The sequence below is a fragment of the Ambystoma mexicanum genome, chromosome 3q (assembly GCF_040938575.1).
Source record: "Ambystoma mexicanum isolate Mex_15411 chromosome 3q, UKY_AmexF1_1, whole genome shotgun sequence".
Taxonomy (NCBI): domain Eukaryota; kingdom Metazoa; phylum Chordata; class Amphibia; order Caudata; family Ambystomatidae; genus Ambystoma; species Ambystoma mexicanum.
In genome coordinates, this window is record NC_090926.1 from 883062201 (window position 1) to 883082521 (window position 20321).

Sequence of the window (20321 nt, forward strand, 5' to 3'; positions counted from 1 at the left end):
CAGAGAGGGCCAGAAAAATACCACTTTCCTTCGGCCCTTCATCATTCCTCTATAGCAGAAAGGGGATGGGACTGTTTTGATGCAGAGCAGCAATCTAATTGGAAAATTATGCTGTGTACTTGTGTTCCGCCATATGCAGCACTTGTGGTGCCTCCCTTGCGTTTGCTTCCAACAACCAGCCCCCCATCAGGAGATTTTTTTGGAGCAGCTGCTTGTTTTGGTGAAATTATTGTCCTTTGGGTCCTCCTGGCGTTATGACCATGGAAAAGCGTTTTAAGTCTTGTGGGTCCGGCAGTGGACCTTTTTTTCCTGTGGTGGACAGATATGCTCTGTGTTTAAAGCGTTAGGGCATGGATCCCCACTTGTACCTCTTACCTTTTTAATGCACCCGAAGTGGTGTCTCAGAAGGTCCGGGGTAGGGTTGTAGAACCTTTTTCCCCCCACAGAACCATGGGAATTTTGTTCAGAACAAGGTAAGTCCAATATTATTTTCACATGCACACCTATGGGGTGGCACACTACATGCATGCCCTCAAATGGGAGGGTGGAGATTCTCTGAATTCGGGTGACTGCAAAAAGAGTGACCGCTTCAAGCAGAAGGAAGAGGCCCACAATAAGGCCTTGACTGCCTTGGGCAAAACTGCTTGAACGCCACAGCATTCTCTCCACAAGCCTGCATCCTTCAAAGAACAAGATTGGGTTAGGAGTTTTTCATGACCTAGTGATGCAGCACAGCAACCCTTCTCCCTTGTAACAGATTCCACCTCCAGTCCCTAAGGAATTTCCTCCAATAACAAGCATGGACCGCCCCTCGGGAGAAGACTTTTCTCCAGCATGATATTTTCCATTACCATTAAGGCAGCGTCGAATGCAGAGGATTGACTAATATTCCCCTTCCCTTGTTACCCTTCCCTTCTTTACTTATCTTCCATTTGACAAACCAGCATTCCACTAGGTAGTGTCCCGCCTGAAAAGTTAGCCCTCCTCAGGATACGCCTGAAAAGTTAGCCCTCCTCAGGAGAGATCTACACTATTGGCAAAGTTTGCAATCATCCCCTCCAGGTAAGATTTATTTTAGTGATATTGTGAAAAAGGTCAAGCCTCATGTTCTTGTGGTATGTTCGAACACCTCTGCCTTCTCCCCTCCTCCCCGTATCCGTCCTCCATCTCTCTTCCCCCTGGCTGGGGCGGATACAGGTTGTTAAGCTGCCTCTTGAGCGCAGCCTAGTGAGACTAACTCCAATCCAAAAAGTACAGGAACACAATCAGCATGGACACAGATAACGACCAAGGAGATGAGGACCTTCCATCTGTCAGGTCATTCTATGAGAGAATTCTGTTAGTCTTAGATTTCCTTGAAGTATCAGTAGCACGCCCTCCCTCCCCCCAGTGGTGATGGGAATATTGGCCATAGTCGAATTGGATATTCCAAACAGACCCTCAAACTCCATTCTCCCCCTAGCCCCCAGGCTGAGCATATCGGGAAGTCCACACGACCAGAGTCGGCTATGAACAAGAGGTTGAAACTCTCTGGCAAAGAAGAAAAGGCCCTGGATAGCTGGGACGAAAAGGTTTATATAAATAGTTTGTTAAATCATCTCTGCCATGCTACTTCACATGCACTCATGCCTGCCTATAAAGTAAAGGTATTGGACTCCCATGTTAAGATATTATATGGCATTTATAACGCGCCTGTACACAAGTGGTTCAAGGCGTGAGAAGGCAAGGGAGGGGAAACAGAGGGAGGATAAGAACAACGGTCTTACTAGGCCTAGTGACATTGAGATTGTGCAAGTGCAGGGGAGGGGAGAAGTGCCAGGGGAGGGGAGGTGGGAGGGTGGACTGGTGCAGGACAAGGAATTGGAACACAGCAAGTAGTGCAGCCAACCGGTGATAAGCGTGTAATAAGTGCAGGAAACGGACTGTAGGGTTACAGATACAGACCACAAGTCCAGGGGTTCCAGGGGGCAGTGCAGGTGTGTGGCAGGGTGGGCAGGGACCTGGGCCCGAATTCAGAGGGTTTCCAGGTGCCCAGTGAATGTATCGGACAGGAGGTCAGCATGGGAGAGGAAAAGAGAAGGCAAAAGCAAAGAGGAAGGTCTTGAGGTGCTTGCGGAACCGGAGATGGTCCTGCTCAAGTTTCAGAGAGGCTTTTTCAGAGGGAGGCACCAGCCAAAGAAAGAGATCTGCCCCAATCCGTTGCTTGGAGAAGTGACTGACCCTCAATGAGTTGGAGGAGCGAAGAGCTTGGGTAGGAAGATATTTCTGTAGAGAGAGTTGGAGGTATTGCGTTCCCAGGCCGCAGTAAGCCTTGTGGACAGTGCAGAGGGTCTTGAACTTGATCCTTGCCGCCACTGGAAGCCAAAGGGGAGGTTTCAGAGCTGGAGAGATACGATCCCTGGGCTTGAGGCCAAGGACAAGTCACGCAGTCCTGTTCTGGATGAGTTGTAGAGGATGGAGGGTAGAGGCAGGTGAATTTAGAAAGAGGGTGTTGCATTAGTCCAGTCAAGAGAGAACCAGAGCTCTGGAGGCAGTGAGCTTCTATGGGAAAGTGAGGAAAGGAAGAATATCGCGGAGGAGGTGCAGCTGGTAGTTTGACTTCTTAGAGATGTCAGTGATGTGAGAAGATAAGGAGAGTGTGGAGTCTAAGATGACCCTGAGGTTCTTAGCCTCACAGGTGGGAGTGGGAAGAGGGCTCAGTGGAAGGTTTGGTGGTGGAGGCTGACGGACAATCTCAAAACTATTGCGTTTCCCTTTTTGCCTCCTGACATATGGAGCATGAGACTGGATGTTTGGAGGTGCATGGTTTTTGCTTCATGCAGCCTTGCTTTAAGGGCAGTGAATACATCTTGTGCTTTGGGCACAATTTCATTTGGTCTCTAGACTGTGGTTTCTGAAGCAGCAGAGAGCTTCCCGTCAAAGAAAAGGGAGAGGGCTTCAATGCCCTAGTACAGGATGACCAGAAAGCTGCGTGCTGACACGGCAGACTATGGCACATACCATGGCCACTGTAACAGTCCTCAGAAGTGATTCGTGTATGAGAACCTCTGGGTTTGCTCCAGGTGAAATGCCTCGATATGCTCTTTGATGGATATAACCTTTTTGGAGCTTAGTCCGATGAGTCCCTTAAAATGTTTTCAACATCTATGGCCATGGTTAAATCTTTTGACTTGACTGTCCAGCAAACCTCTGCTTTGCTGCTAAGGGGGAGGGGTTTTTGACCTTTCACCTCCTATGCTTATTTGGGCAGAGGACAGGCACCTTCTGGCAAGCAGTAGCTGCTCTGCACCACCTGGCAGGGCAGAGACACTGGAGCTCAAAGGGGGGGTATCACTGCAAGAGGAGTGTGCACTTCAGCCCAAGGTGGAAAGCTTTTGTTAAGAGGACTTCAGGCATCCCACTCAGCTTGAGATTGAGGACTTGCTTATTAACAAGGAGTGGCATCATACCACGTCTGGCATCATACCACGTCCAACGCCCGGGCCTTTTAGGTCGTTACTCAGTATTACTTTCTCCCCTTTATTCAACACCCCCAGACCATCCTCGTACCGGCCCCTCTTTGCATATGGACAGTCTTCTGTTGGAGGAAGTTCGTCAGCTTCTGGTAAAGGGTGCCATAGATCCCTTTGCATGCAGTGGCTTTTTGTGGTGTATTTTCCTCCTGAGAACTTTTTGTATGATTGGTTAAAATGGTGCACTATGCAGCACACCTTCTGTGAGAAATTGGGTAAAAGTTCAGACAGTTTGCAATCAGTTTTGTAGGGTAACTCATGGAAAATAATCCATAGATTCATGCCACAAACTGTGCCCATATATTTCTATGCAGGCTGTTCCAATATATGCCATTATTCCCATATACGCCAGAATTCTCATATACTCATGTTTGCTTTGTGCATAATGCCAGTAATGATAGTATAGGAAAACATGTCCAAGCTATTTATGCCAGTATCCTCATGTAAGAACATACTCTATTGACCTTTCCATTAAAAATGCAATCCTACAATAAGAGAGACTGTCCAAACTGGCTGCAACAAGGTAGACCAGTCTAGACTCGTAATAAGACTTATGCTTGCTTTATCATAGATGCCCCGTAAAAAATGTCATACCACAATTAAGAAATTGATAGACTGGCTGTTCCAGAATGTCAATCTAGGTATTGTGAGTAAGGCATGGCATCAACAGTAAGACAGACACAAGTGACCACAGTTCAAGGGGATTTATTACACTTCAAATATGGGTGCGATAAATGCCTATCGAAATGTAAATCTACAGAAGGAAGCAAGCTACGACCATCAAATAATAGTAACGCAGTCCTAGTTGTCTTGTCAAAATAAAAGGGCCTATACTAAAAAAAACTATTGCCAATCCTTACTTCTAAATACAAATAGTGTGGGAAATAAGGTGATGGAGAAGAAAGAAGTGTTCAAAAATGATATGTCAGATTTTCAGGCCGTTGACCTCCCTTCCCACGCTTTCAGCACGGGACAAGGTGGTTCACTCAAGCATAGCACAATCTTTGGCTTCTTTTAGCACTTGGATAAAGTTCAAGCAATGGCATCAGGGCAGTCTCTTCACCTCAAGGACCTGATGTAACCAAATAAACAAGTTCCTTTCCTTTTTAGATTCTCACATTTATTCACTTTAGTTCACTTGCTATTCACCCTAGATCCCCCTCAGCCGGGCTCAGATCCCTTCTATACAATGTTCGTAGGATATTCTGTTTTCGGATGACTCGCGGTTCTTCCCGGAACCCCCTCAGTCGGGCTCAGATCCATTTGATACAATTAGTCTCCCTCGGCCGGGCTCGGACCATTGTCCATTCTACATCAAGAATGTGCATGAGGTTTCGCCTGTTGCAGGACCACTTAGATTTTACAATTCCTTTTTCTTTTACCGTTTGATACCTTTCAGTTGGATACCTAACAGAGACGTTTGAATGAGGAACCACGTGATGGCTGACCACTCTGTCTACAGTATTTTATCTTACCTTCAAAGTTCAGTCACCCTTCGTCTGTTTTAATCTTCTTTATACAATGTCGCTTGCAACCTTGGTTTCCACACAGACCGGTCTGGCATCAGTCTCCCCAACTCACCGGCTGATCTGACTTCACTGGTGCTGCTCTGTTGTAGGAGCCAAGGACAGTACCACAGCGGCAAACGCCTCTCCCCGCCTTGACTATCGAGGCTGGAGAGCCCCGGGTACCTCCGACACACAAAGCAATATTCTTCAGCTTTAATTCCAGGTCTTAAATTTCCTATTCTCGAACGCTTTTCACCAAAACGGTTTTTCGGTGAAAATGTTAAGGGCACGACCCCTTGCAATCCTCTTCAGTCTCGCCGTCTTCCACCTGGTATTAAACTGCCATCTTGGAACTGCTGTTTCCTCGTGTGCTTTGCCTTGCAAAGAATGTATGCTTTTGTGCTCCACCTTTTATCCGTGTGGGGAAGTGTGATGGAAGTCAGAGGTGTGTGTGTCTGTGTCTGTCTGTGATTGCCTGCCCATTGTATTGGGAGATGTCAGGTATATGGCTCAAGTGTTAGTCCTTTTTAGCTCACAGTGGGAAAGTGTTTGTGTCGGAAAAAGGGGGGGAGGGGGTTAGGTTGAGTCCCTACTTATCCTACCTGGTAGGATGGGGTAAAGGTGTTACAGGGAAGGGGTTAACGCGTCTTGCCATGCAGTGTCCCACTTCCACTCCTCGAAGACCTCTCATCCAGGTGATCCTCCCGCATGGGTCCACCCCCAGAAACTGGATCCAAAAGCGATGGCTGCCTCCTGGGGACTAGCGGGTGGGACACTGTCAGGTTTCTCACACTATTTAATATCCCTTCTCATGCTTGCTTTATCGTAGATACCAAATAAAAGAAATGTGTACTCTCCCTCCGCCAAAATCAGTGCACCGGCCCATAAACATAAGAGAACGCGCAAACCCATTCACACACACTCCTTCGCACACCAGTACATCACACAAGCAGCCCCGTACCTTTACAGCCCTCACATTCAAGCATTCACTCTGAAAAATAAAAAGAACAACATTCTCTCTCATACATTCCCTATTCATACTTGCCCATTCATCAGAATTTATTCACTCTCATATCCACCAACATTAAATACCTCCAAGTGCCTGTTCCTCGTTCCAGCGTTTACTTGTGAGATGTGTGATGAGGAAGACTATGATTGATAAAGATTACTGGTAAGTAACCTGTGTTCATACACTCATTCCCCATTCATACACTCGTACAATCGTCAGCATTCATTGACTCGCACATTCAGCAATAATCAGCATTCATTCACGCACCCACTCAAAAGCAGTACACCCTCACTCACACATAGGGTCTTCATCAAACTGCTGGCAGTGGTTGCAGGAGCGAAAGATTACACATCTTCCTCTGCTTAGACAGGCTCATCCAAGCTTGCTCTCCAGGCCAGGGGTCGGCACATCTGTTCTGTATGTGCAGCCTGTTGCATAGTTTGATCTTCCTGAACGTCAGGAAGTCCCATGTATGGCCTTCTCAATCCCTCCGATTTGTCAGTACAGTCTTGGACACATGGTTGGGCAGATTCTTCCCTACCAAGGATTGAGTGGTGAACATTTCCAGAAGCTTTGTGTCTTTCAGTCTCAGAAGCTGTTTGGGTCTTCTGTCTTTTCGTGCCTGCTGGGTTTCACGGCTTCCTGCATTCTTGTGGTGCCAGAGAATGAAGTGTGTCTGATGGCTGCCCATCTCCCCGGATGAAGAACGTCATAATGTCTGCTTTGAGCAGAGTAACTTCAGCTTCCCATAAGTGGGTGCTCTGTCAGGAGGTTCTGAAGATCTTTCAGAGGGGGCTCATGTGTGAACAGGAAGTAGAAGTTCTACTCCAGAGACTTTCCTCGGCAGGGAGCTCTGGGGGATGCATTTACGGTGCAATGGAACTTCGATCTCTATGCATTTGCCAATCCCAGTCATTCTGCTAGTTCCTGGGAAACTTCGACTGTTTGTCTCCATGTGGATTTTGATCGCTCCACAATGGGCCCAGAGTAGGAGGTACCTGGAGCTTCTGGATATGTCCATCTGCCCTCCTTGGTGCCTCCTGCCACTATTGGACCACTCTCCCAGTCAAGGGGCTGGGGGGGTGGGTCCTCCAACTGAAACTCTGCAGCCTGAGCCTTCTTGGTTGGCTGCTTTTGAGGCTGAGTGATAAGCAACAGGATCCTGGATGTACTCCTTTCAACTTGGAGGCCCAGCAAATCCATTCTTTGTTTTGATATTGACTTTCCTCATGGAGCTCCATTTGACCTCCTGCATTCATGTTCATTCCGTTTCCTAGTGGTCATCATTTCCACGAGATGAGTGAGTGAGGTCCAGGCATCTGTTAAACCTCCCTACTTGATTTTTTCCATGCAGGTGGTGACGGAGTGGGTCATCATGCCTATGTTTGTTTCAGAGTCCTATCTCTCAGAAGATCCATCTTCCTGTAATTTCCATCCAGGACAGAGGAGTGCTTCCATTGGCTGTACACAGTGCGGGCCCTCTGCTAATAAGTCTCTTGAAAGAGGTATGTCAGAAAAGATGACCCTCTTTTTGTGGGTTATGATGATGCTCATGCTGACAGCACTGTCACTAAATAGACCCTAACAAGGTAAATCATCTGCATTTCGGAATGCAACGATCTGCCTGGAAGGATATGCTTGAGGGTCTTGGGGCTCATTCAACCAGCTACCTGGCTACTACTTCTGCCCTGAGGTGGGTGGCTACATTGGCCTTGCTGCACACGTTTGACAAACCTTTATGCTTGAATTTCCTGTCAGGGCAGTGGGCTTGCTCTGGTCTAGCAGTCCTCCAGAGTTTTCTGGTTTAGGTCATGTCTTCCCACCTTTAATCCATCCTCCAGGAGTGTCTTCCCTAAGCCTCAGAGGATTCAAGATTTACAGGAGATATGTCCGATAACCCTTTCTCCTCCATCGGTGCAGACATATTTCAGAGGATGCAGGGTTTCATGGCACTGTTTACTCTATGTAGGTGGAAGAGGAGTGAGAAAATGTAACTATTATTGAGCCTTACTGGCGTGGTGGAGCCAGGGCCCACTGCACTTGATGATGGCAGAGGCACTTCTACTGCCCTCAACTGCACACCTCTGCTCGGTTTCAGCCACATTTGTGTGATCGGTCTGCTTCACCAAATGTGAAATCTTTGAAGGCGACACTGTCCTCTACTGTTTAGAACCCATGGAGTCTGGAGCTGTTGGGGACTTTCCCAAAGGTTTATTTATTCGCATTTGTTGAGCGCACATCAGACCGAAGGCATTGTGGCGCTAGTTAGTGTTGCTTATACATAGTTACATACAGTTCATGTCCGTACTGTTACATTGGACGAGATATACTTTTATTTACAGATATGCAAGAGCAGCAGGAGCACATGAAAACGGGGTTAGTTGAATAGGGCAGTTTTGAGCTTTTTTCGGAAGGAGAAGAGAGATGCATCAGCTCTGAGGTCAGAAGGTAGGGAATTCCAGAGTTTAGGTGCGAGGAAGGGGCTAGCCTATGCCTCCTGCTATGGTTCTGTTGATGAGAGGTATTGCTAGTTGATTCGTGTATTGTGCTCTTCTTGGTCTTGTGGATTGATATCTACCTATCGTGTCAGATAAATAAGAGGGAGCTGTGAGGTTGATGCATTTATGGGTGGTTGTGAGAATTTTGAAGGAGATACGGTCTTCGACTGGGAGCCAGTGAGCTGCCTTTCTGGCTTGTGTGATGTGTTCTCTTTTTGGTATGCTGAGGGCTGCTCTGAGAGCGTTGTTTTGGGTTGTTTGGAGCCTATATAAGTTTTTTTGGGAGGTGCCGGCTAGGAGCGCATTACAATAGTCTAGTTTGGCTCCTATAGTTACTCGGGCGATGGAGAGGCAGCTATCCTTGGTTAGGAATGGTTTTATTGCGTTAATGAGTTTAGTACTCAGTGCTGAGGCCGAGACTATGGCGCTGACTTGTTTGTCCATGGATAGCGTTGTGTCTGTGAACCCCCAGTGTTTTGACTGAGGATAGGACTGGGATGATACAATTGTCTATGTTGAAATTGATGTATAGTGGGTTGAGGTTGGAGAGGGTGGATTTCTGTCCTAGAATGAAGATTTCGGTCTTGTCTCCGTTCAAGCAGAGGCCGTTAGTAGCCATCCATGCTTGTATGGTAGAGTAGATTTGCTGTAGGGTAGAGGCGTCTTGGTGATAATTCCTTGTCGGGGGGAGGAGAACCTGCGTGTCGTCGGTGTAGTTTGTGTAAGTCATCCCGAGCGCGTCTAGTTTATCAAATAGTGGCTTGGTAAAAAGATTATAGAGCGTGGGGGCAGTACAGGAACCTTGTGGCACACCACAGTGGATGATGGAGGGTGCTGCATGTGCTGTGTTAGAGAACACTTTCATCGCTCTACCCTCTAAGAATGATGTTACCCAGGATGCTGCGTCATTTGAGAAGTGTGCCGCGTGTGTCAGGTGACTGGTAAAAGTAGTGTGGTCTACCAGATCAAACGCAGCTGAGAGGTCAAGGAGAAGGAGGAGGATGGGCTTGCCTTTGTCTAGGATGTTGGTAATTTCGTTTTTTAAGTCTAGAAGGGTGGTTTCAGTTCCGTGTCCCTTGCAAAACCCAGATTGTCTTTTACCTAGGATTGCGTTCGATTCAAGGTATAGTTGGATCTGTTTGTGGGCGTCCTTGTCAAGTAGTTTCAGGAGGAATGGGACTGTGGTTATGGGTCGGTAGTTGTTAGGGTTAGCAGGGTCTAGCGTCGGTTTTTTTAAGAGAGGGCGTACCCAGGCCTCTTTAAGGCAGTCTGGGACTATGCCCATTTTCCAGGAAGCATTGATGAAGGCTGTAAGAAGAGGGGTGAGTGGTTCTGCGCAATCTTTGATGATTTTAGGGGGGCATACATCACCCTTACATTGTGAGGGTTTGAGGTGTCTGAGAATGTCAGTGACCTCGGTTTCAGAGATTTCGGTAAATGCAAATTTGGGCACGTTTCTTACTTTTACATTAGGTTTTATCTGAGCATGTGCACTTTGCTTTGGTAAGGTATTGAAGTGGTGGGATATTTTGTTTTGGAGGAGGTTTATTTTTGTAAGCATGGCTGTTTGAATGCCTGTACACCATGCCTCGTCTTTGACGATCTCATCAGGCATGTAGGTGGTACGGTTACTTCTTTGAATATATTGAAAAGTTCTTTGGAGTGGGAGTTGGCATTGGAGATGCAGTGGTTGTAGGCTTCAGATTTAGCAAGGAAGATTGCATCTTTGTATTTTTTGCTATGGATTTGAAGTTAGCTTTTGTGGTATCGCATGGGTTAAGCTGCCAATTTTTGAGCGCTAAGCGTTTGTCTTTGCGCAAAGTCTGGAGTTCCTCTGTGAACCAGGAATTGGAATGAAAGGATTTTTTTTCTTTTTTGTTTTCCAATGGGCCAACAGTGTTGACAGCCATTGTGATGGTGTCTTTGAATATTTCTGCGAGGATGTGGGGGTCAGCGGAGAACGGGGGCGCTAGGCATGGTAGATTGAGGAGTGCACTGATATTGTCTGCAGTGAGTTTTTTGGCGCTTCTGGATAAGGTCGCCGGTGTTTTAGTAGGCACTTTAGCGCTTAGTAAGACAGGGATGTCAAATTAGGAGAAGGTTGTGGTCTGTCCATGGGAGGCTAGTATTGGAGGTGATGGCTGTGTTACAGTTGTGATCTACAATCCAATCTAGGATGCGTCCTTTAGCATGAGTAGGCGAAGTGCTCTTTTGAGAGAAGCCTAGGTCTTTGAGGTCTTTGGCTAGAGAGATAGCAGTTTTGTCCTTAGAGTCGTTGAATCCTAAATTAAGGTCACCTATAAGTAGTGATTTTGTGGATTTTTTAAGGTTGTTTCCTAGGAGGTGATTGACTTGACCTATGAAATTAGTGGTTGGGCCAGGTGGACGGTATACGGTATGAATATTTATTGTGCTATTTGGAGAGAGTGCTAATTTGACTGATAGGATGTCAATATTATCTTCCTCTTGGTGGGGTACGGTTCTGATGGAGAATGTTTCTTTGTGAATGGCTACCCCCCCTCCTGTTCTGGCTATCCTATCTTGTCTAAGGATGGTATACCCTTGTGGTAGGGCTAGTGAAATGGCTGGGCCGGAAGCTTCGTTGAGCCATGTCACTGTGATCGCGAGTAAGTCTAGATTTTGGGTAGTTATTAGGTCATTTACTTCTAATGCGTGGGCATTGAGTGATCGTACATTGATTAAGGCGCATTTGTGTAGTGTTGGGCAAGGGCAGGAGATTTTTGTGGGTATGGTGTGGATGTCTGCTTTAGGTACAGTGGTACATTGAGAGTAGTAGGAGTTACCGCTCGGTGTAGTAAGTGTGGGTTTGAATTTGTGTCTTATGGATGTATTATCACAGAGGTGGGGTGTGTGCACTTTAGAGGTGCGTGAGCTAAGTCTGCAATTACTGTGTGTTATGTGTGTAGGGGTGGCATGGTGGTGGATAGGGATGGTGCGGGCTCTGAGTCTGTCTAGTCTGAGGCTGAGGTTAGGTATCATTAGTGCTGTGTTATTTGGAGTGTGTGAGGGCTTGGGCAGGAGGTCCATCGTGTGTCCTCGATGACGCGAGCTGATTTGATAGTGGTGGAGGTGCTTTAATGTAGAAGGGTGCGGTGTGGTCATAAAGGTGAGTAGCGTGCTAATTAAACAGGTGAGGACGGGCAGAGAGTACATAGCAAAATAGCAGTGGCAACCTGCCTAGATTCCAATATCACAAAATGGAACAAAATGCAGAGTTTAGGCATTTAAAAATAGCAGTGGCAACCTGCCTAGATTCCAATATCACAAAATGGAGCAAAATGCAGTGTTTAGGCAGTAAACAATAGCAGTGGCAACCTGCCTAGATTCCAATATCACAAAATGGAGCAAAATGCAGTGTTTAGGCAGTAAACAATAGCAGTGGCAACCTGCCTAGATTCCAATATCACAGATAGTTCAGACCATGTAAACCGAGGTGGGTGGTGCAACTCTACGAGCAGCAATCAGAGGCATTCAAATAAACATATAGCGGTGCAAGCAGTGTAACTGCATTGAATCACAGTATGGTTCGAGAGAGGTGGGGCGAGGTATGGGAAGGTTAAGGACCTACCAGGCCGCCTACTAAGGTGGTGCCTGTAAACTGGGCACCTAATGCAAACTCTTATTTATGCAGGCTTCTTGAATACAGAAAGCCCAATGTGGCCTTTCAAAGGACCATTGCCAAAGCTGTGTTAGACACTTTGACTATCTACTCCTTCTATGCCTAAGGTCTGGCATGAGCCCCTGGTCATCCTGGAGCAGGGACTCCATTAGATCAGTTTATACGGTGAACGAATCAAGACTGTGTGTCTCAAGCTTGCCTTGGCTTCAGCCTGTACTGTGACCTTGCTAAAAAGCTTGCCCCACTGCTATGAATTTAGGTTTTCTTCCCACTCCCTCCGCCCTAGAGATCCTGGTGGTCCATGCTTCCATTTCTGAGTCTCAAGTGGCTACTTTTTCCTCTTTACCTCCGAACATGGAAAGCAAAAAGCTTGATGTTCTACGATGGAAGGTCTTCATGTCTGCGAGTCCGATCAACAAATGTGTCCCCTGTCCAAATACACTTATACCCTCTGGGGGGGGGATGGGCCGGGTGGCATTTCTGAGGTGGCTGAAAATGTGCCTGTGCCGGAGATGGTGGTTTTAATTTTTTTATTTGTTAGTTGGTAAGGAGCTTGTGTGCCAGATTGTTCAGTCAGGCCTAGACGCAGCTGATTGCATGACTCCTTCAGTGGGCTCAGAGAGGTTACTCAAAAGGCACTTATGTCTGTTGATGCTTGTGTTCGATACAGAGGAAGTTCTTCCACATTTGACGGAGACAACATGGTTTGCTACAAGGCAGATAAGTTGTTGCATGGCCACGGCCAAATCGCTGCGATAAATTCATCAGCAGCCTTTTGCCTCGTCTTCCAGAGGCCATTCATTTTGGGCCCTTTCCTCTTTTGCACACATAAGCGGAGGTTGTCCTGCCAAAAAAAAACTAAGATGGTTCTTTCACCAAGATAGGAGCGTAAGTGTGCCAAGTGTCAACGTCTTGCCTCCGCTTTACCCTTTTCCTGGTTGCAATCCCTTACTTGTGAGTGAGCACCTGGTCCTTTCAGTCAAACCTCCCTACCACCTCCTCAGAATGGAAAGGGACTCTGAAAGTAATGCAATACATCATTCCCAAGGTTGTGGTGGATTTCCACTCGTCGCAGAAAATCCATCTTTTGGTCTTCTGTGCTCCACCAAAGATGGACGAGAGATTTCATTGCCTGGTCCTCAAGAGGGTTTGTAGCTGCTTTGTTTCTTTCAGTCTTAAAAAAACAAAATGACTTTGCATTACACTACAAAATGAGTACATTATATCACACTTCCAAAAAGAGATTTGATGAATAAAAAAGTTACATATGATTTCATTTAAAGCACAATGTTATACCAATCTAAGAATAGCCACATCGAAATTTACAGCTGCAATGAAGTCTGAAATCCATTCAAGATTCAATGCCAGGAGGAGTCCAAGATGGCTGCCGAGCAGGGAGCACCGTGAACGATGCTTCCCAGTCCCTCGGGACCGAATCAGGGTTGATTAGCATAATTTCGCCCTCCCTAGGCGCAGGAAACTAGAGGTGTTCCTCTCCCAAAACCCCCTCCCCCCAGTCAATTTCCTGGAAGAGATAAGCGGCTCTAGCGTAGCACAGCGGATTAAAGGCAATCCACTGAGAGGCAGTGAGGCTCAGCGAGGGCCAGAGCAGCCCAGCACAGCAGCAGCCAGTAGGAGGGAGGCACGCCGGAAAGAGCAGTCAGACAGCCACAGACACTGTGTAACCTGAACCCTCCCCCCGACGCCGGTCGCATTCCATAAGGGGAGGCACTGGAGCACTGACAAACTATAAGAAAGGAAGCAAGAGGAGAGTGTGTCAGTCCCCCACCAGAAGAGGACCATCGAAGTAGGGCCAGCCTGCGGGGGAAGACAGTGACAGAAGATGCAGAGGCCGGCGGCGTGATCGGGTAGGTGGAATACCTGGCCCTGGCCACAATGAGGGAATGCGTGACCCTGCAGAGCGGTAAGGCCGGGGGGAATGGGGGCAGGCCTGGCTCTGGCTGGGAGGGAAATGGAGAAGGACATACTTACTGCCAGCAATCCTGCCCCGGAGCACAGGGACATCCCCATCGGCCAAGTCGCACCACAGTGGCAAGCACCCCCCTCTGGGAAGGCACTTGGGCCAACAGTGTCCGGGCTCCACGCAGGTGGAGAGCAAACAACGGGGAGCCGGGAGGGGCGAGAGGTTGCTCCTGTATATTGAGCAGTCAGACTTGGGTACCCAACCACAGAGACTTCCGAGGGGGCTGACAACACAGCCCGGAAAAGATAAACACTTACCACCACATCCATCAGGCACAAGTAGCCGAAATGAAATAATGAAAGGTTTGATAAAAAAAGTAGCTAACCCTCGGCAATGGCAAGGAGCTCAACAAGGCGAGGCGCAAGGCCACCATTGCACGAGACCGAGTCCTGCCCAACGCAGAGTCAGGGCTGATGCCGTAAAAGAGTGGAAGCATCAAGTGGGTTGCAGAGCCAGCCTGGGGCAGCTCAAGTAGCGGGCAAGTGCATTTAAACTCACCACACACACTAACAGCCCGAGAGAGATTTATTTATGTTTTTGGTTTATATGTTTAAATGCGCCGGCAGCCTGTAGGCATTGTGGTGCAAAATGTACACAGGAAGACAACAAAAGAACGGGACAGTGAGGTATCAGAGGTAGAGGAACAGTTATCAAGGAGTTTACTTGAAAGGATGAGATTTCAAGGTTTTCCTAAAAGCCTTCAGGTTTGACATAAATCTGATAGTGGGTGGTAGAGCATTCCAAAAGGTGGTCGCTACAACTGGGAAAGATCTACCAAGACCCCTGGACTGTGTAAATTTAGGTCCCAGAATCTGTGCAAGAGTAGAGGATCGTAGGTTTCTTGTAAATTGGTAGAGGTTTACCAGGACTCCGAGGTATTCTGGTGATTGGCCGTAAAGGCATTGGTGCACCAAGGTGCTCATTTTGAAAAGGATGCATTCCTGCACAGATTGCCAATGTAGTTCTCTCCTGAGTTTGGAGATTTGAGATCTTCTGGGAACATTCATGACAACGCAGACAGCATCGTTCTGGATGGTATTGGAGGCCCCAGATAGCAGGGCATTACAGTAGTCCAATCTAGTCAAAATAGTGGCCTGAGCTATTGTCAGAGTTCTTTTCGCTGAGCTAAGGGCGTATGCACCGGAGGAGCCTTCGATAGTAATTGCAATTCCGGTGAAGGTACTTGGGCATCTGAATTAAGAGAGGCCTCCATTTGAACCCCAAAATGTTTTACTTTCTTGTGGGTCACAATTTTGTTATCTTGTAAGTAGAAGTCATCATAGGAGGGATCAAGTTTAGAACGAGCCTGGGGTGAGCCGAAAATAAGGAGCGCTGTCTTGCTGCCTTTTAGACACAGCCAGTTATCGGACATCAAGGCCACGATAATGCCGTAAATGTTGTTTAGGATGATGGAATCCTGAGCGTATGCCCCACTAAACTCAATGACCAGCTGAGTGTCATCAGCATAATTTGTAAATAATACTGCCAGCTCCTCCAAAAGCGAGCAGAAGGATTTTAAATAGAGATGGAATAGTAACGGCAAGATGGAAGTGCCCTGTGGGATACCGCGATTGATTAGTGAGGCTGGGGGAGGAGGCTGAAACCCATTGAATTTTTTGACTTGTGTTCAGCGGGAAAGGATTGAACCCAGTCCGTCGCATCTTTGGAACAGTGGCCTTGCTTTTTAAGACACAGTAAGAGATGCTTGTGGTCGACAAGGGCGAAAGTTGCGGACAGATCCAATAGGATCAACATTCCAGCTTTCCCTTTATCCATGATTTTTAAAAGGTGGGATTGAAGGTCCACAGCCTCTGTACTGAAAGAAGGGCGAAAGCCCAACTGTCGCCTGCGAAGGTTGTTATTCAATTCGGTAAAGGCTGGCAGCTGTGAAGTTGCAAACTTGTCCAGAATGTTCAGAAGAAATTTATAGTTGGTGATCGTTCTCAGGTTACTAGGGTCCATAGGGTCACGTTTGTTTTTTTTGGAATGGGGATAATAGTAACTTTCTTAATTTCAGTGGGAACGTGGCTGTCACTAAACAAGGCATTTGCAAAATGTGTAAGCAAAGGGGCAAATGGGTCCTTGTGCTCCAGAATATGGTTGGGGAGAAGTAAGTTATAGTGGCAGGATGCAGCATGTAGCATGCATAGATGAAATCCTCATTGTCATATCCAGAAGGGAAATCTGTGAAAAGGAAACACTAGGGTATTTAGTGCCTTCATTTATCATGTAGGCCGAAGCTCCAGGGAGAGTGGAGTGGCCATCATGCTCGTGGGCACTATCACCCATTAATTTTAACCTATCCCATTCTCATCCAAATACTTGATATGTCTTACCATTGTAATAGGTAGTTTCTTTGGTCCTCCTTTTGTTACTAAAATTGTGATCTGACTTTTTCTCGCATATTCTGACATTGATTCTAATCGCTATTTCGAGTCTAGGCTATATACTACATTGTTCGCTCAAGTATGAATTTATTCGGGTAATACTGTCTGTCTAACTCTGCGCTTATTAACTAACTTCTGATTTATCATTATTCAGGTATCAGCCTCCCACTATTGTTCTTCTTAGTAATTCTTCTAAATATGATGTTTCTGTTGGCTTAGCTTTAATCTTTCGCTCAATGTAGCTGTTTATTTACAACTTATGTCATCAAGGTGATGTCAAATGCGTGCTACGCTACGGACGTCACCGCTGTGACGTCGGCTGCTTCTCTTCTATTTCTCCTTTACTTTTTAATTATTATTCGGGTACCAGCCTCCTATTATTCTTCTTTGTTCTCTCCCAGCATGACGGCTGAGCTTTAATTTTACTTTCAATTAAGTTGTTTGTTTACAACTGACGTCATTCACGCGACGCCAGATGCATGCGACGCAACCTACGTCACCGCTGTGACGTCGGTTGCCTTTCCCTCTAAATTTTTGCCTGTACGGCTGCTTTGGGGATTTCCTCTGGAATTTATGAACGCTCGATCTAGCGAATAAGTTTGGTTCTTTGTCGCTCAGTATAAGGTAGGGATTCAACCTAATCTGGCTGTAGTACTTAGTTATTCTGTTGATTTTCTCTAGGCTATATATTGGTTACGGCCATTATGGCTTGGACTCAAATTCTGAATGTGACAACAGCGTGATACTTACAACGCCCTGTTCTTTGTGGTATGTAGACTCGAATACTCTGATTTATAATTCATATTTCCATACAATTGTTAGAACTGCTATTTATGCCGTGCCATCTATTTGACATTGATGATTGCTTTACACAGGGATTTCCCATCGCTGACTTTCTCGATATATTTCATTTGCCTGTGGTAAGTTTAGTTTATCACTTGCATTTTACTTTTGCATTGGACAATGGCTTCTGGCCAATTTGTGGCCTTTACCTTTGGTGCCTAATAGATCATTACTTCATTGTTTGTATGGGTGATATTTACACACCATGCATGATTGGGGGCTCCGGTGTTGTTGTGCACAGCTCAAGAGGACTTTTGTGTTTTTTGTTCCCCCATACCCGGAGTGATGTATTCCCTAACTGCTAAAGCATGTTACTTACCGTATATCTTCTGTTTTGTTTTATCATTTGCAACTGCCGTTTGCTTCTGCTTATTCCACCCTTCAACCATGATTTACGGTATGCCAATGATTTTTTATTATACAATGTGTGGTGTTATTCGGTTTTATTTAAATCATTATCTAATGCAATGAGATACGGCTTGTATTTGCTCTAATTTAATGTGACTGTAACAATTTTTGGATGTTGCTTTTTGTTATGAAATATCAATGTTGCATATAACTACTCATCCTTGAAAACGACCTGCGTGTCGAAACACGTGTCGGCTGTTCCTGCTACAATTAAAGCATCAACTGTACTACTAGTGTTCCTTATTTATATAGTGTTTAGCGCATCTCCACCTCAACTCCCATTTTATATACGATTTTCAGTACCAGCCAGGGTGGACTGGTTGGCGTAGGTGGTAATGCAGCTTACACTTCCAATTTCTTAAGGTTAACTGAACTATTAACATAATCAGTGAACACCAGCGCACAGACCTTTACGCGTTAATCCACATCTTCTGTTTTACGATAAATGCTAGGGCCTGGAGAACAGCTAGCACCGTCCCAAAACTAATCTAAAAGACTGGACCTCCTGCTTGAAGGAGGTAGGGCACTTACCAGTAAGCCAGGAGGGGTCTGGATTGCAGGCACAAGGGTCCCACCAGGCGAAAGGGACAAACACAAAGAGACAGTCTCGGGAGAGGAAGAGAAAGTCAGCATGTCCAAGTCAAGGGGGAAAAGACCCTTTACTGGCAACAAAGGGGACCAAGAAGCCCCAGGACTCCAACCTTCAAAAGATGCAGGGTCTGGAAACAGTGTCCCAGCGCCAAGGGGAAACTGATCACGACCTAGCTGAAAAAGGCGACACCTCCCTTACCCCCAACAGCAAGGGCCCGACGAAGACGTAGTAACCACATCGCTCCTTAAACAGTTCTTCACCGACTTTGGTGACAAGATAACTGATACGGTCCAGTTGCAAATGGAAATGATGGAGAAGATTTAGTGGAAGCCCTACAAGATATCAAAAGGGATGTGAGTAAGGTGGAAGAAAGGGTGGACACTAACAAAAGGGCTATCAAGGACCTTGCCGATGATGCCAGGAAAATGGACACGCTGTTGGAGCAACTGGCCACAGTCACTCATAACCTCGAACTCCAGGCGGAAGACCAAGAAAATGGGTCCAGACGCTCAAACATACATATTAAAGACCTGAGAGGAACGGTCACTAACATCTTTACAGACTTGCTGGACCTGGTCAGCAGCCAGGAGGACGTCAGCATAGATAGGGTACATAGATTGTGGCCACAGAGAACAGAACCGGAAGCCAGTCCAAGAGATGTGTTGGCAGCGATCCATGACTATTCAATGAAGGAGAACACCCTGCAGGCGGCAAGGAAAGTTAATAAAATATCCTACAATGGATCTATTATTCTCCTTTTCCAAGACCATGCCCATGTAACACTTATCAAGAGGAGGCAGATGGCCCCAATCCTTAGGGTCCTAAGGGACAAGGACATAAAATACAGGTGGACGTTCCCGTTTGGAGTCACCTTTGACTGGCAGGGCAAACTGAGAAGGATAGGATCTTACGAGGAAGGAGCAAGATTGCTGGGTATTGAGGAGGAAACAACCCCATGAGAACCCACGAGCAGGGGTCAGGACAAGCCCAGGAGCTGGGAATGGTAGTCAGCCAAGGGCAAGAAAGGGGGGTTCCAGCCACACCTGAAAGGCCCAGAGACCCAAAGCACCATAAGAAAACCACGTAAACCAGCAAAAGCAACACAGGGGTGGAGGGGTGAAGTCAGAATCAAGCTTAAACGAGAACCTGGGGGGCAGCTAATAAAGAGGAAGCCTGGGGATGGCCTTCACAGGGATAGCACAAAGACGTTCCGGGGAATGAAAGAGGGGGAAAACATCTTTGAAGCGTTATGTAGGTATCTGTATGAGCATATGCTGGGGACAGGAAGAGGCTCAACCCTCGAGGGAGCGATTCGAGGGGGGCTAGAGGCTGGTTGAGCACTTCTGGCAGGGAGGGCAAGGAGGTGTGGAGGGAAGGGAGGGGAGTGAAAGGGGGTGGGGGTTCGGTCGGGGACGGCCATACAAATGCAAGACACAGCTCACACAAAGTATGGCAGAGAAGGATAGGAGGATCAAGATAATTTCCATCAATATTAATGGCATTAACTCCCCAATAAAAAAGGAAAAATTGGAGATACTTAAAGCGGGACAGACCAGACACAACCCTCCCGGAGACACGTGTCCAAATCCGGGACAGGGTACGCTTAAGGGGATTTCAGCAGATATACCAAGGGAAAAAGTCCAAAAGGGGAGGGGTATTGATAGCCCTCAGGAGAAACCTGGGCCTGACTATTCTACTGTTCTACTCAAATTTATACACCTCTGAGGGGGCATCAGAGGAAGAGCAGGAAGGGCACTTGGCCAGTAGACGGCCGCTCGCACATCTCTGATAAGGAAAAGCAGTTACTGGACAGGAGATAACGGTAGAGGAGGTGAGGAGAGCTATCTCCTTACCTATCAATAGGTCCCCCGGGCCCGATGGATTTACCACAGAGTTCTGAGACTTTTAAAGATTCTGTAATCCCACACATGGTATCCCTC